This window comes from Carassius auratus, chromosome 9 (genome assembly GCF_003368295.1).
Source record: "Carassius auratus strain Wakin chromosome 9, ASM336829v1, whole genome shotgun sequence".
Taxonomy (NCBI): domain Eukaryota; kingdom Metazoa; phylum Chordata; class Actinopteri; order Cypriniformes; family Cyprinidae; genus Carassius; species Carassius auratus.
In genome coordinates this window covers 31,114,281-31,132,216 of record NC_039251.1, presented here as the reverse complement: position 1 = coordinate 31,132,216, position 17,936 = coordinate 31,114,281, and the positions used below count along the sequence as shown (strand labels likewise).

General features: G+C 37.2%; 1 pseudogene; it reads right to left on the bottom strand.

Annotated features, from left to right (window-relative positions):
- LOC113108084 (von Willebrand factor A domain-containing protein 8-like) overlaps positions 1-17,936 on the bottom strand; it is an 85,602-nt pseudogene that overhangs the window by 65,712 nt on the left and 1,954 nt on the right.

Below are 17,936 nucleotides of genomic sequence, written 5' to 3'. Positions count from 1 at the left end.
CCTCGTAGAGACCTTCACTCTAAAACCATTAACATTGTCACATATCGTGTGCTAGGATGCGGACTGTTGCTCCGACTTTGAAGTTTTTAGTTATGATATGAGGGGTTTCCATGTTTTATTGAATAAGTTGAGCCTGTCTCTCGCTGTATATCTTATCCTTTCTAAATGAAGTGTGTTAGTTAAATCCTCTAACCACATCTTAGAGGTAGGTACAGTTGCGCTCTTACATATTATAAGGATTAATCTCTTTGCTATTATTAAGCAATAAGAGAGAAAACATGTTGTGCCACACTCAGTTTTCTGAAGGTCTCGGATATTCCAAGAATGATAAACATGGGCTCAGGTTCGATTGAAGTATTTATGACCTCAGCCATATATCAACCCAGAACAATTGAACCCTTGGGCATAGAGCAAAACTATGGAGAAGTGTTGCCACAGAAGACTGGCACTTATCACACATGGGTGACACTGTATATGTGGGTATATGTTATGCAGTTTCTCTTTTGTATAATGAAGCCTATGTATAATTTCTTGCATTGTCTGAACAATTATGTATGTTTTCAAGGCAGTCTTTCCATAAATCATCTGAAATAGATTCACCAATTTCCTCTTCCCACTTTCTTTTATAGTTTTCAGTCGATGGGCAGCTTATTAGTAAAAGGCTGTTATAGAAACGTGATATCAGTTTACTTTCGTTAGGAGACAATTTCAGACAGTCGTCTATTTTAGATTGTGGTTCAGTCTCAAATTCTCTTAAGTATTTCCGAAAGTAGTCCCTAACGTGCAGGTAACGAAAGAAATTATTTTTCCCCAGTTCATACTTCCTCTGTAATTGCGTGAATGAAGCAAAGATGCCTCCCATGTATAAATGACCAATACATTGGACACCCCTCTTCATGTGGTGTATTTTTTAATTCAGGATATACGTGGCCTACACTCACAGAAATTAATGAGAAAAAAATGCATTCATGAATGTACTGTTCATTTGAATCAGATCATTTTAACGAACCGGTTGATGCAGTTCACAAACACAAAAACTATTTACTGGGAAAAAACAGCCAGTGCAATACATGGAAGAAAGCAAGTACAGAATGTAAGGAAAACAAAAAGGAATGCGGCGACATGAAGTGAGTAAATTATGACAGAACGTTAATTTTTGAGTGCAACATCATGAAGCCGTTCATTCGGTTTCTAAATGTAAAACAAAAAACAAAAATGGAACCAGATCTGGAAAAGTCTTAAGAATGCTAAAACAATACTGAATGCTGCAGCCACACTCTGCAAAACAAGACTTGAACTATTATAAACTAATAGCTTATTAACTCGCCATTTAAAAAAATGACGATGCACCATAGCAACAAAATGTTGTGGCATGAAATTTCTAAAGCACATTTAATTTACACATCTGAAGGCAAGTAGGGCTGGGCCGAAATAAACAGCGAGTGTGATGGAGCTAACTGACAAAACCTATAAAATCAGCCCTCGGATTAATTTGAGCTGGACCGTCTGGTGGGCAGTTTCCTGTTATTGCGGTCTGGAGATGAAAGCAGCCATTGTCATGGGCTGAAATGCATCTCATCATAACTCTGTGTTTCTCGCAGTCACGGACGCTCGGTCTAGACCCGCTGTCACAAGGCTTGTTGTCCTGAGACAGAGTCTCTCTACAGAGATGACGTCACAGTAGGTTAATCAACACCTCCTATGTGGCTTTGTGTGAGGCATCAGAACATTCAGCATTCATTGAGCGTTCATGACTGCGCCGCTTCAGGTCAAATGAGACGGAGAACCGGACGTGACAAATGCACTTATAGAGTGATCTCAAAGCACATCATATCATATGGACCGCTCTTACTAAAAGCATGCTTAGATAAAAACTTGAGAGTATATTAAAATAAACATGATCTAATAATGTGGTCTATTAAGGATTAAGTTTTTTAGATTTTGCAAAAACAGCAATTTTCTGTTTTTGGGGGTTGACACGGCTTACCCCAAATGAACCCAAATGCAATACATTAATTACATTTATATTTCCCGCTGGCTTTTGCAATGCTGTAAAAATAAATTATTGTAATTTTTAAAAATTATATGGTAAAAGTTATTAAAAAAAAAAAAAAAAAAAAAAAAAAACCTGCATCTTTGAACAATGAATGGGAAAATTGGTTTATCAATAACTTTATATTGAACTACAATAAAAAAAAATACACCCAAATAAAATATACCCAAGTTTGAATCTGCATTTCTTTGATTCCAAAACTGAAGAAAGTGTAAACAAAGTGCCTAATGGGTATTTAATACAGGGAATAAAGTGGTTAACAGGTATATCACGTGTCTATAAATTAAAATTGATGTGGTGTCCTCATGTTGGTCAGCAGTTATGGTAATGGTTAGAGGCAGCTGTAGGGATGGGCTTTAGAAACAGGTGTGTTCCTATCTATTAATGATTTTAATAAATATAATATTTACAGTTTCATAATGTACTATAATATAAAAATTGTATCTGCAACTATTAGCAATAGTTATGAATAACATTTAACTACTAATTATTACATCATCTGCCTTCCTTTATTCATGTAATTTGAATTTAAATGTTTGGGTGAACTATCCGTTTAATAAAGTAATCTGAAAGACACTGTATATGTCATAATCATCTGACTGCTGAGAGAAGGGCTGCTATGAATGTGCTGAATTCTCACATCTCCCCCACGAACACATACAGGTGTTGATTAGCGTGAGATTCCCGTTCTGTTCCATGATCGCGGCACACTGCCGAGCCACAGACTCAGTTACTCTGCACAGTCACAGTTACGGTCTGACACCAAAGGATGGATGGAGCTCGAACTAGAAATGATAGGTGCTGGGATTTCTAAAACACTAAGCAGAACACAGGCCTCATGCAAGTACTTCATTTCTACGGAAAAGCATTATCTCAGCTGGACATAAAAACGTTTATAAATTAACGAGAGTCTCAGACCGGTCCTAAGGCCATTAAGTGCTTATCCAACTTAAATGGAGATACAGGAATAATCCAAATATATGAAATAAATTATATTAATGCTTTTTAATTAGAGCAAAACCATTAGAATAAAGGAATTTGAGTGTCATCATATAAAGCAATAATGGACAAATGGATGACTTTATGAACTTTCTTAAGCTTGAAGCATTAAAATAGGGCCCTTTAAATTTGTAAATTAGTTGAGCAGATTCATGCAATTGTTTAAAGACAATATTACCTCTTTTGCAGCTCTTGGTCAGTGAGCTGTAGCTCGTCTTTTAGAGTCTGGTAATGTTCCCATCTCAGTAATCGAGTCCCGTCACACAGAGCCAGCTCACGGTCATGCAGCAACCTGAGACGGTAGACAGGCCAGATAAATCTACAAACAAATCAAGCACTACAGCAAGAGAGCGATGATCAGCGATCTGCTATTATTATTATTACTATTACTAGTACTACTACTACTAATGGTAATATTATAGATATGCTGAATCCCTAACCATTTTCAAGCGACAGCTGAAAACGAATCTCTTTCGTCCACATTTGACTACATCCTAATATAAAAATAATTATAATAATTTCTATTTTATTTTACTTAATCCTTCATTGTCTTATCTTGTACTAATCTGAACAATTTCTGAAACTATTATGAGCTCTCCCTGTGTTTATTTGCCTCTTTATGATGAATCGCTTGTTGTATTCCTCACCTGTAAGTTGCTTTGGATAAAAGCCTCTGCTAAATGAATAAATGTAAATGTGTTTTCTGGATGATAAAAAAAAAAGATTGTTACAGTGTAAGCCTCTAGACAGTAAGTGTAGTATGGACTGAGACTGACCTGGAAAGCACAGGTTGCCCTCCTGAGCAGCAGTGACCAGCGGGGATGCCCTCCAGGCCGTGTCTCCATTAGGCAGGGTGTACCTCTGCTGGAGGAGGTCCCACTCCGTCATATCCTACCACACACACACACACACACACCAAAGAGAGGCACACCTATCATTTAGTGTATCCTGTAGTGCGCTGCCAGAGAGGCGGGGCTGAAAGAAGGACAGAGGTGTGTGTATACAGGGTTTACAAGTGCATCTGAGGTCAATCGTTCATACTCTATGAACTCTCACAGCCTTTACATTGATTTGGAAATGTATGGCTGTGACTGACTTTATGCAATAATTCAATATATCCACCATGACTCAAGATTTAAGCAAAGGGCTGTGCCATCATCTCAAGTAGTGATCGATAAATATGGTGAGAAATGAAAATGTTCATTTCATTTTTGTGTGTGGTTTTGTACATTTTCTGGTTTGTTCTAGTTTTTGCTTCATTTTATAACTGTTCTGTTTTGTGTTTTTTTTTTTTCTCAGATCATTGGACCACAATCTCCAACATACCATACATGAACTAAGTGCATAACATTAACCCTGTAATTCAAGATACTGATAATTTATAATTTAATTCAGCTAGGAGGTGTTACATTAATCAAAGTTAAAAGTAATTTATAAAGTTACAAAAGATTATATTTAATATATATCAAATAAATGCAGTTTCTAGAGCACTAAATGCTTTCTGAAGTATCATGTGACACTGAAGACTGGCTGACTAGCTTTTTAAAAATATTCAAATATTAAATGATTATTTTGAATTTGTAATAATATTTTAAAATGCATTACTGTTTTACTGTATTTTTTGATCAAATAAGTGCAGCCTTAGTGAATATCTTTTTATATATAAAATTTAAATCATACCTGCATTGGTTATCACATATCTATTACTAGCTTCAAGCACGTTCAAATAATACACAATTTTCAATAGCAATTTCACATATATAAAGCTCCATGTGCCAAGGGTCATATTTTATTTTTATTATTATACACTAAATTAAATATGAACATATATGATCAGTTGAACTTTTCCACTAAGATCGTTTGCCAAATTATTTGAGAAAAATTCACATTAACTTTTAAGGCAAGGAAAACACTGAAAGTTATCTAAAGGTGAATCTACACAGGGAGAACAAAACTATTAAAACAAGAGGAAACACAAGACACAAAACATTATTGCTTGTCAAAGCAAGTGCCAAGACTCTTTTTCTGGCTTGTGACGTAGGATTTTTTTCCACAACTCAAAGCACTGTATGTCTACAGGGACGAGCAGAGGCCCGTACGAGTTCATAAAAGGGCTTCAGAGGGCTAACAAGATGAAGTGCGCTACAAAATTCCTCTTTTCCCCATACACTATGACCTCTTGCTCTCACCGAGCGAAAATAACTTAAGCATGATGCACGGACGGCTTCCTTTTCCTGCTTTATTCTCACTGAGCCAAAGGAATTCCCGACATTCCAGTGCAAAGACACACACAAACACACACACACGGTTTTGCACTACCTGCGGCGCTAATGTTTACACTCTGCTCTGAGTGGCTCTTCACAGTCTGTATGAGGTGCATCAAAACACGAGCATGCTGCGATCAGACCCAGATGCTGACGGGTCGCTCAGCTGGTGTGAGAAGCACCCGGCCGCTCGTCCCGCAGCAAGAGCTCTTCACATCAGCTCCTCACTACAATTCGTCTGAAGTCTCAAGTCATCCAAGAGGAGTTTGTTTCTTTATCAGAAGATATTTGGAATAATGTAGCATTGCATCATTTGCTCAAGGGATCCTCTAAAGTGAATGGGTGCCGTCAGAATGAGAGTCCAAACAGCTGATAGAAACATCGCAATAATTCACAAGTAACCCACACCAGCTCCAGTGTGTTTGTGACAAATCCACCATTAAGACGTTTTAAACATCAAACTGTTGCTACCAGCTAAAATGAAAGTCCTCTACAGCTTATAACATTGCTTTCTCCAGTGAAAAGTTGTGTCATCTGCATCAGGAGAGAAATATGCACCGATTTGTTTACAAGACAAAAACAGTGGATTTTGATGAGAGAGGACAACAGGGGATGGACTTTTTCACTGGAGGAAGCTTTATTCAGACTGATTTCATCAGACAGCTGCTTGGACCTTCATTCTGACGGCACCCATTCACTGCAGAGCATCCATAGATGAGCAAGTGATATAAGGCTAAATTTCCTCAAATCTGTTCTGACGAAAAGAAACAAACTCATCTACATCTCAGCTTTTTAGCTAATACTTTGCAGTAATTAACATTATGGGTTTTTTTCTGACATTTTATATTTAGTTCATGTTTATTGTATGATTTCAGTCTCATGCTGTGTGTAAAGACCTTTTAAAACAGAATTTACACTGGGAGCACAACTACGATGCCTTAAAAGGCTGTCTACGTAGTTAGCTCACTAGATTTCGTGTTCTGACAGCGGAATAGGGCCAATGCTGTTAATGATAACTGGGGGAGATCAAGGACAGTGCGTGACTCTGATCCCAGAATAGAAACAACCCAAGGACACATGGCTATTTAAGGACTGAAGCTAAAAAAATATGTTGTGTGGTCTTACAAGAATCGCAAAAATTAAAAACATTAGTTATTGCTGATGGAAACTCAGGGAGATCTGTGGCCCCCGTGGTGCATGACCTCTGGCTCTGTGTGCTGATGCCCAGGACAACACTGAGCTTTCTCCCAAAAACCCAAACACTCATCCGAAAACCTCACTGTCCACAGCTGCACACAACTGAGCAAACACAAAACCATGCTCATGTGATGTGAAGGTACATTCAGAGAACCAAACAGAAGAGAGTAAAAGAAAGGGGTTCATGAAGACACAACTGGGAACATTTAGCAATTTACAAAAGATTATTCCTGGTTAAAGGGAAAATTTAAAAGCTGCAATGCAATTTATTTCTCCATGTAGACATGTGCTAAATGGACGACTTTGAAAATGTGTCTCGATTTAAATGCAAACAAAAAAGTTAATAAATTAAATTAAATTGCACAGTTGGTATGGTTTCCAACTCAATCTCATAGGAAAACAACTTAAAATTTATCTATAAGCTAAACAACTTCAATCAAGTCATATAAAAAAAAAAGAAAAAAATTAATAGAATTCATTCTGGCAAACTGGGTCAATTTGTATGAGTTCATATAGAGAGTCACACAAAAACAAGATCTTGTTTGTAAAAAATTTAAATTTAATTTAAAACCATTTTGCCAATAATGGTTTTAAATTCGTATGAATTTGGATGATTTGAGTCGCATGAAACATCTGCTTTTTAGGAAAAAAAGTAAGTAAAACAAATGTACATTTTTGGGAATAGGTTGGTGAATTTGTTTAAATTTGTACAATTTGAAAAGCACAATTTTAGAAAGAAACTATTATTTTTTAATTTTGATGTTGAATTTGTTTGAATTTTAATGATTTGAGTTATTAAAAACAAATAAAAACAAATAATAAAAATAAACAAAATAAAACAAAAAACTAAAACTAAAAATAAGCATGAAGGTCTAACCCTAAACTTAGCCCTCAGCGTTAAGCACATCATGGAAAAACATACGAATGAGATTTGTACAATTCACCACCGATTCACCAAAACGCAAAATTGAAGTTATGAATTGCCATGCAGTGTTGTCATTTTTAAATGAGGCTTCAAATAGTACTCTACTTACAGTGTCAGTGACACACTACCACAGAAAATATAAAGTGTAGAAATACTGGTCGAATAAACTAAGCTACATTTGACAACAGCTGATACACAACCATTTTCTGTTGAAATCGATAGCATCTGTGGCGTACCTTCTTTTAAAATCTTACTAATTTGTCTTCTTGGGACTGATTAGTTTTTACTATTTTCTTATGTTTTGACATTACCTGATAAAGCATAATTGGTTCAATGCTGTAGCCCAGCATGTCAGCAAATTCCCTTGCAATCACGGATTTGCCACAACCCTGAAAAAAACAACAAGAAACAGCATTAGCCAAACCACAAGGCAATATTACCAAACAAGCATATGATTTGCATTGTTCATCTGATCTAATCTCACTTAAATAAGAACGCAAGCCATGACACACTCACAGAAGACCCCGATGATCTTCCTGCATTACCTTAACAGGCAATATGAAAAGAGAGCTATTGTTCTTGTTTGAAACACATCAACTTTCTAGTTCAAAGAGCATTTGCTCAGTGAGGGTGGCCGCAGGAAGTTGCCTGTGTTCCTTGGCTCCAATCAGACAAATGTCTTTGACGAGGTGGGACTGCATCATCTCGGCCAGCAGGCGGTCGTGGGTGGGGGTGCCGATGAACTGCTGTTGGGTGGGCGACTTGGCCGCGTCCCTGAAGGAACCTGTGGAGAAACTATAGCACGGTCCATCTAACCTGCATTTCCAAAGCATGAAGCAAATTGACCTCCATGGCTGCGTCCGGACATGAAAGGTGATGTTCTGGTTGGCTATGTTGAGGGTGACAGCTGCCTGTTCTGCGTGATCTCCATTCACAGACTCAACACTCACTGCAGTCGGAGAAGGTTTTGTTCTCCCATCAGTCAACTCAAACCTCTGAGAACAGAGTCTCTATTAGTGGAAATTATATATGTGATTTTGAGCTTGTCACAAGGCAAGTATCTTTCTAGCCTCACGATTTACAATTGTAACAGCATTTCAGATTTAGAAGGGGAACATGGTGTCAGCGTTGATAAGTTCATTCATTTCAATCAAGCTATTTGTTTCAAATAACCAAGCAAAAATTCTCCATCTTTCAAAAATGCTCACACACATGGGTAAATATTGCTGTTTATTGCTATGGTTGGAAAAATTGGCCAATTTTTGTATTGGTCAATTTTTTGAAATTTAGTTTTATACATCATCTGAAAACTGAATAAATGAGGACATCTTTGTTAGGATCAGACAATTAGGATTGCCAAGATACAACTAAAAATAAATAAATAAATAAATCACCTTTATAGTTGTCCAAATGAATTTCCTAGCAATGCATATTTCTAATCAAAACAGTTTTGATATATTTACAGTAGGAAATTGACAAAATATCTTCATGGAACATGTTCTTTACTCAGTGTCCTAATGATTTTTGGCATAAAAGAAAAATCTATAATTTTGACCCATACAATGTATTTTTGGCTATTGCTACAAACATACCCCAGCGACTTAAGACTGGTTTTGTGCTCAGGGTCACATATATATTGTTTAAAAATTTGTAATTATCATATAATATATTATTATATAAATAATATTTTCATTTTATTTGATAAAATCAGACATGGTGTAAAATCCTATGGGTGGAAATATGTAAATCTATAAATGCAAGTAACACTTAGTTTATTATTATTATCATTATTATTATGTACCAGTATTGATATCAATGACATTGGTCTTCATAAAAAATAATAATAATAATAATAAAAAAATAAAGTTCTTTGTCTTACCTTTATGTTGTTTCTACATTAATTTGGAGCTTCAATGTGAAATTATGGAAATATAAACACAATGGTGAATAATTATAGAAAAATGTTATTTATTTGTTATTCTTTCATCCTTTGACAGCACAAATTATTATTATTATTATAATAATTGTTTAAATTAACTAGTAACTTGTAAGACTGATAACTACTGCTGGGCTACTGCTGAAACTTCCACTGAGCACCCTCTCTACGGCGGTATGGCCTTCTCTTCCCAGCATGACCTCGTACGGGTAAAGCCTCTGGACAAGCTGCTGCGCTGACAGCATGGGGAACAGGTTCTGCAACGGATACAAATCATCTTCAACCATATCTACAAATCATATGCCTTTCCAAATGTAAATTTAATTTCAGCACGGTCACATTTAGAATATTCCTCAAAGTTAAATTACAGTTGTTTCGGTTAAGTGATGCAGAAATGACACACCATGAACCGTTATGTAGGATACTTCTTGCAGTCTGCTACTCACTAGAACTGCGAGGGCAGATGGAAGATTGTCCACAGGGAAATCAGGCAGATTTTAACTGGCAGACTCTTGAGAACAAAGTTTAGTGGCCAAAGACAAGAGCTGGGACACCCTAAAATGGGAAAAGAATTGTTTCAGCATTCAGTGCACAATATGGCCAATGAAAATGTTATGTTCCACTCCGGCCCGCATCGCAATATTTGTGTCCACTCCCAACCGCTCCTGCAGACTTTATCTCAGAGCTTGTGAAAAATGTACACAAATAGGTACTTAGACTAAATATTCCTTCGAGTTGACATCCAGAATAACCGATTTTAAACATGATTGCATTTAAATAATATGAAGTAACCGACGAAAAACCAAAGTACCACACATGACATTTTTTTATGATATTTGTTTTATTTGTGTTAAAAAACAATATCCATTCAAATAAATCCGCAACTAGCCGCACCTCAGTTTTTAAACGCAGGCAAGGCCTACTTCATCGCACCAACCCAGACAGCAATATAGTGTTTGACATCTGCGTGAAATCGATGCGGGCCAGATGTGGGCCGGATCTGGGCCGAAACTGCTTGCTGTTTGGGAAACGATTAACTAGGAAATAACTTCACAGATAACTTTGAAAATTTGTTAGATATGATTTTAAAGGTCCCCTTCTTCGTGATTCCATGTTTTAAACTTTAGTTAGTGTGTAATGTTGTTGTTAGAGTATAAATAATATCTGTAAAATTCTAAAGCTCAAAGTTCAATGCCAAGCGAGATATTTGATTTAACAGAATTCGCCTACAAAAATGACCCGTTTGGACTACAGCCCTCTAGTTCCTGTAGTAATAACGTCACTAAAACCGTTTTTTTGACTAACCACCGCCCACATGTATTCACAAACAGGGGGCATGGCCTTGTTGCGCTCCGACGGAGAAGAAGGAAGAGCTGTTTGTTTTTGTCGCCATGTTGTTGAAATGCTGTTTTTTTTTCATCTCTGAGTCCAATCATCTTTGTTTGGGCTTCCCAGGAACGTTGTACTTTGAGATTAATGGTTACAATTTATGTTTAACTCGGTTCCCGAAAATTATAATGCACATGTAAAACTATGTGCAGCTCATTTTGCTGAGGACAACTTTCTCAATCTCAATCAGTTAAATGCTGGATTTGCACAAATATTATTCTTGAAAGATGGAGCAGTTCCCTCTTTGTCTGGACCACAACTGGTAAGTGTATTTTATTATTTAAGTTGGTGCGTTTAACAGTTTCTGTAACTTATTACACAAAGGGCAACGCTGTTTAGCTTTGTTAACTAGATGTTAGGGCTGTGCAAAAAAACGAATGCGGTTTTCATGTGCATCTTGTCAGTAAAAACGCTCCTCCTGTGACTATAAATACATCTCCAGCACGTGCGTTCTAGCCCAATCGCGTTACCAGTAGGGCAGCCTGCTCTCAGCTGCTGTCGAATCACAACACAGGTACCGCTGGCCCAATCAGAACTCGTTACGTATTTCTGAAGGAGAGGCTTCATAGAACAAGGAAGTCATCAGCCCGTTTTTGTGACAGTGAAAACAGCAGTATACAGATAGGTGAATTGTGTGAAAAATACTGTGTTTTTTTACACGCGAAACATGAACACATGTTATATTGCACATTATAAACACAATCAAAGCTTCAAAAAAGCGCGTAAAATGGGACCTTTAACAAAATAAACACGAAACAAAATAAATAAAATAGAATACTTAAAAAAAAACAAATCTCACAGATTTCACATTCACAGTAAGTTTAACAGGCTATTGCGGAAAAAAATTAATTGTGCATTCATAACAGGCTCATTAAAACACAAATGCACACACACACACAAACACACACAAGATGAAATGTGCGTAGATCTTTACAAAATACACCTGGATTACAAAACCTGTGAGAAGCCAATTCTATCAAACCTTTACAATAAATTCAGAACGCGATTAATTTTTAATGAGCCAAAAAGAACACACGTCACACCTCTGTTTATCAATTTGCACTGGCTTCCAATAGCTGCTCGCATAAAATTCAAGGCATTGATGTTTGCCTACAAAACTACCACTGGCTCTGCACCCATTTACCTAAATTCATTACTTCTGACCTATGTGCCCTCTAGAAGCTTGCGTTCTGCAAGTGTACATCACTTGATTGTGCCATCCCAAAGAAGTCACTTTTACGGACTTAAAGGGGGGGTGAAATGCTATTTCATGCATACGGAGTTTTTTACACTGTAAAAGAGTTGGATTCCCATGCTAAACATGGACAAAGTTTCAAAAATTAAGTTGTACGTTTGAAATACTCCTTCCGGTTTGTCACAAGTTTCGGAGAGTTTTTTTCGAGTATGGCTCTGTGTGACGTTAGATGGAGCGGAATTTCCTTATATGGGTCTTAAGGGCACTTCTGCCGGAAGAGGGCGCGCTCCCATATAGCGAGCGAGGCTGAGCAGCACAGACATTTCACTGATAAGAGCGATTCACTGATCAGAGCGAGAGCGTCGCGAAAAGTCACAAAAGAAGTGTGTTTTTGGTGCCAGGGCAAGACAACCCTGCACAGATTACCAAAAAAAAAAACAGCATTAAGGGACCAGTGGATAGAGTTTATTTTTATAGAGCATCAACGGAGTTGTGCAAGTGTTTTTGTTTGTTCCCTGCATTTCGAAGATGCTGGTTCACAAGGCCCAGTTTGACGACGGATTTGCGTATCGTTTATTTCTTAAGGATGATGCAATCCCATGGAAAAAGGGTCACGATCGTGTGTTGGAACCGCAGGCGGTGAGTAAAACTGCTTAAAATATCTCTGCCTCCTTGTTAGTGCGTCCCCTCCCATGCCAGAGACCCGGGTTCGAGCCCCGCTCGGAGCGAGTCATTGCTGCTGCTGCTCTCGTTCAGTTTCAGCCTCTGGATCTGATTCTGGATCATAAATAAACGACTGAATCTGACTGTAAGCAATGGTTTGTTTTGGATGATGGTTTTTCCCTCACGGTAATGTCACAGCTTCCACATGCTCTCAACGCAAAAGCCTATTCGCGCTCGTGATTCTTTAGCTCCGCCCACACGTCACGCCTCCAGCCGGTCGGGTTTTTCCGGGAAAAATCGGTACAGACTATCTTTCTCTTATGAATATAATAAAACTAAAGACTTTTTGGATTTATGAAGGATGCAGTACTATTCTGTATGTACTCAAGATTAACAGGATATTGAGTGAAAACGAGCATTTCACCCCCCCTTTAAATTAAATGTTCCCTCCTGGTGTAATGACCTCCCCAACTCAATCTGAGCAGCTGAGTCCTTAGCCATCTTCAAGAATCAGCTTAAAACTCATCTCTTCCATCTTTATTTGACCCTCTAACTTTAAAACTCACTTTTCTAATTCTATTCTTAAAATAATATAACTACCTTTCTAATCATTTTGTATTCTATTTTCTTTTCATTTATTATGCAATTGTATGTGTGTGTGTGTGTGTTTTTTATTCTATCTGTTTTCTTTTTATTTATTATATTATTTAAAATATCATGCTATGTGTACTGTGTTAACCTAACTGAGACTTGTTATAGCACTTATATCATTGCTCTTTTGTTGTTTTTGATTGCTTCCACTGTCTTCATCTGTAAGTCCCTTTGGATAAAAGCATCTGCTAAATGAATAAATGTAAATGTAAATGTAAATCTCATGTTTGAAAACCACAATACCTTTCAGGAGGCACATTTGTCCAATTCTGCATAGATGCTGTAGCTGGTTCTTTTAAGAAACATAAACCATTAGAGGCTGGACACTAGTGACACTACACATTTTTCAGTACATCTCATATTCATTATTCTCTGTGTCTGAGAGCACCTTGAAGGGATGGTAGTAGATGTCTCTGGCCTGGAAGCGGGAGCAGAGAGGTGGATCCAGAGGCGCATCCAGTTCCCCTTTAATGTGCTCCTATTAGATCAAAACCAACATAGCAAACAGTACAGGTTGGGAAATACATTTTCAGAAAAAGAAATCAGAAAAGTGGACAAAAGAGAGCAATTAAATACTAGTTGTGAATGGGAGTGTGTCTACCACATCCACTTCTTGATCTGATTGGTCAAAACACATCTTTATAGCAGGTGTAAATGGGGCCAAAAAGCATGAGTTACAGGACAGATCTCTTGACTGGTGAGTCTGCTTCTGTAACCACAGGGATGGCTGTAGATACAGCAATGGTTGTCCTCACCTCCAGCAGTTTGTAGTAGTGCTGTGCTGACATGAGAAACCATCCATCTTCCAGCTGCATCTCTCGATTCTCCAGCAGGTTATTGAGAACTGGCAACACGTTCCTCTCTGCCTTCTCCAGCCCCTCCAACACCAGAATCCAGCCCTCAGATACAGCTTGGACACTGCACACTGAAGGAGACAGTTAAAAGAAAGGAGCATGTAGAGGCACCTTGGAGGAAGTGAGCTGATTCTGAATATGATATCTGGGTTATGGGTTATTAGAACAGGACTTTGATGACAACAATATGCAGAATGAGGGCAGGGACACAAGCTCAGTTTAACTCTCTGGTTCAACAACCTTCATGTCACTGTTCTAGAGCACAATACTCTGAAGAAGTATTTGAGAAGCAACTTTTTGCCACAAAATATCACAGCTGGCATGAGGTTTACAGCAGAAGGGTTTTTGGATTTTAAATTTTTTTTTTTTTTTTTGTGGTAAGAAAGGCTTACATTTTTGAGAATAACTAGCAAAAGAGTAGTTTGGCATAATCTGTATTATAATAATTTCTTACTATATATATATTTACAGTGGTGGCCAAACTTATTAGAACAATAAAAATGGTTTTAAGTCAGTTCTTTCCATCTTTTGCTGTAGTATGTCAGTTTTACATTACATTTTACATTATGTTTTAGAAATTAGCATCTCCATAAAGCTTGTCAGCAGATAGAAGCATAAAGTGCTCCAAAGTCTCCTGGTAGACGGCTGCATTGACTTTGGACTTGATAAAACACAACGGAGCAACACCAGCAGACATCACAGCAATTCAAGTTATCATTGACTTCAGAAACTTCACACTGGACTTCAAACAGCTTGGATGCTGTTCCTCTCCAGTCTTCCTCCAGACTCCAGGCCTTGATTTCCAAATGAAATGCTTAATTTACTTTCATCTGAAAAGAGGACTTTGGATAACTGAGCAATAGTCCAATTCTTTTTATCCTCTGCCCAGGTAAGATGCTTCTGACGTTGTTTCTGTGGCTTAGTAGCCCTGTTCCTGAAGACGTCTGAGTGTGATGACTTTTGATGCACTGACTCCAGATTCAGTCCACTCTTTGTGAAGCTCTCCCAAGTGTTTGAACCGGCTTTGCTTGACAGTATTGTTAAGCCTGTGGTCATCCCTGTTGCATGTGCACCTTTTCCAACCCAATTTCTTCCTTCCAGTCAACTTTGCACTTAATATGCTTTGATACAGCACTCTGTGAACATCCAGCCATTTCAGTAATGACCTTCTGTGACTTACCCTCTTCATGGAGGGTGTCAGTTATCTTCTTCTGGACCATTATTGTGGATTCAAAGAAAAAAAAACCCTGGAATTTATACTGTAGGGATGGTTATTTAATGAATCTCAAAAATAAATATTCTCATATTTTGAGATATTGGATTTTTTACTTTCATCATCAAAATAACAACAACAAAAAAATAGTTTACATGTAATGAATCTAGAATGTGACACTTTTCTGTCTTGAGGAGGACTTCCTGTCTGTACTGTGTTCATCTGTCATTTTACCCACTTCACAGAGCAGTTCACTTCTATTCTTGACACATACTGCTTTTTTTAGCTCTTGCCCCATTTGTGGTCTGAATCTCTAAATCTTGTCTGTTATGAAGATGCAGCCATGCACACATGTGTACAAGAATAAAACAGCATTGACGTCAAAGGCAGGAAATTCTGGGCTACTCGAATGACCACAAAACTAGTCGCTATATAATTAGGTTAACATGTAAATACATGGCTGATTGTGTGGGAACAGGGCCTATAAATATGTCGCCAGATGGTCCAAATTTAGCTCAAGACCCATATCCAATCTGAATACCATAATCACATAATTACTAGAAATGCCTGTGATGCAGAGTAGAAAGACTAGTTAAAACCTCAGACCAGTGTGTTTATCAATGACACGACAAATTGTAAATAGCTGAGCTAAATGCCTTTTGACCTGCTTGACCCCAACAAGGAAAGAAAAGAAAAAGCCAAAGAAAAGCCAAACAGGAAAGAGTTTTTTTGACCACAAGTAACTTTCCCTTGACTTCCTACACAATAATGCCTGCTTGGTCTGTGGCGGAATAATGAAGAGCAGAACATAAAAATGTAATATCATGTATAATTATGAAACAGATAGTTGCATTTTAAAGCTTATACGTATGATAGGTGCTAAAATACATGATATGGTAACAGCTGTACATGTCAGCGATCAGGAGAATGATTGTGCTTTAATATATTCATAAAATCTTTAGCATTGTTATTGTTTTTAACTAAAACTAGAACTTTTCAAAATCATTTTTGTTAATTGGAATATAGCAGAAATAAAATATAAATACTTAAAAACTTTAATAAAAAAGATTAACTGAAATAAAATAAGTTTTAAGTTGAAGTACTAAACTTAGTATCAAAACCTAATAAAATGACAAAAGCACAAAACTACTTAAACTAATATACAAAACTTAGTGCCATTTTTACTAACACCTTGCACCAGCGCAAACCGCCTTTTGGCGTTAAACGTACTGTGGCTTCTTTAATACATTTTTTCTTCATTTGCGGCTATGCTACTTTACACTGCGTTAAGTATATTGCATTGGTCACTCTAATTTGCCCCATTTAGTAAAACTGACCCTAAAATGAAAGTTATATAAACTGAAAATATGCAAATAAAAGCAATTTATAAAATATTAACAAATTCTAAATTTGTATGCTTTATGATACTAAAATAACAGTCAAATGCCCTGAATGTGATTGGCTAGAATTTTATTTTATTTTTTTTATTATTTTTTTCTGATAATGCCCTTGATAATGTTTCTGCCCAACTTCCTGTTTCAACAGGAAACAAGCCATTCTTAAGTCTCTAAGGAATGTGCTTAATAAAAGTGTTAGTCCTTAATATTTTATTATATGTAGTAACCATTAATGCAATAATCCATTTGTGGGTGTTCTGTAATGTAAATGATGAGCAGACAACATTCTTCAGCTCTACATTCTCAATACAGAATGGCCTTTTGTAGCTAACTGCATAAATTAAACACTATCTTATCGACTTTTGAGCAGAGAAAACCTCTATGAATACTTGATCATTCAGGCTAAACCGTTTCCTATTCACACATAAAGGCTAGTTAACTGGTAGTGGTATGCCTGACACACAAAGCTTGTTATATAGGTCTAAAAATGAGCGCAGGACCCAGGAGAGCCGTGAGCTGCTCTAGTTAACACCCAGCCCCCACATGCAGCCAACCTTTAAACAAGACATCCACGTCTGTTGCCTATCCATCACTCCACACAGCTGAAACAAGCACAAGTGACGGAATCTGATTCAACACTAGAAGCTTGGACTTATTGCATTGGTAGCTTGGTGCATTAAATCGAAGCCAAAAGCTATTCAATACACCATTTGCTTAAGGCACAATTCATTGTCAAAATGCTTTAGAATCAGGAGCTCTGGACCTAATGACTCTGATTGCAAAGGTTATGACCCCATATACCATTTACACAGGCTCAGGGACTGTTTCCAGGGTAACATGTCACCATTTCCTCACTGTGCGATTAGATATGAGCAGAACAGAGGAGCTGTGGCTAATAATTAAATGCCTGGGAAGACAAATCTGAATAAGTCGATATAACTGATCATATGGACTTCGGATGAAAAGAGAAAGATTTCCCAGATCTTGTTGGAATTAATCTCCATTGACCATGAAACTGAGTAAAGGATGGCCTCTTTAGTGACAGGAAGGACACCCCATGGCTGAAGTAGACCTGAGTGACAGTTTTGTTCCCAATAAATATGATAAAATATAATATAATATAATATAATATAATATAATATAGTGTAAATTATCATTTTAATTGATCATTTAATTGATAATTTTTTATTATTTTCCAAA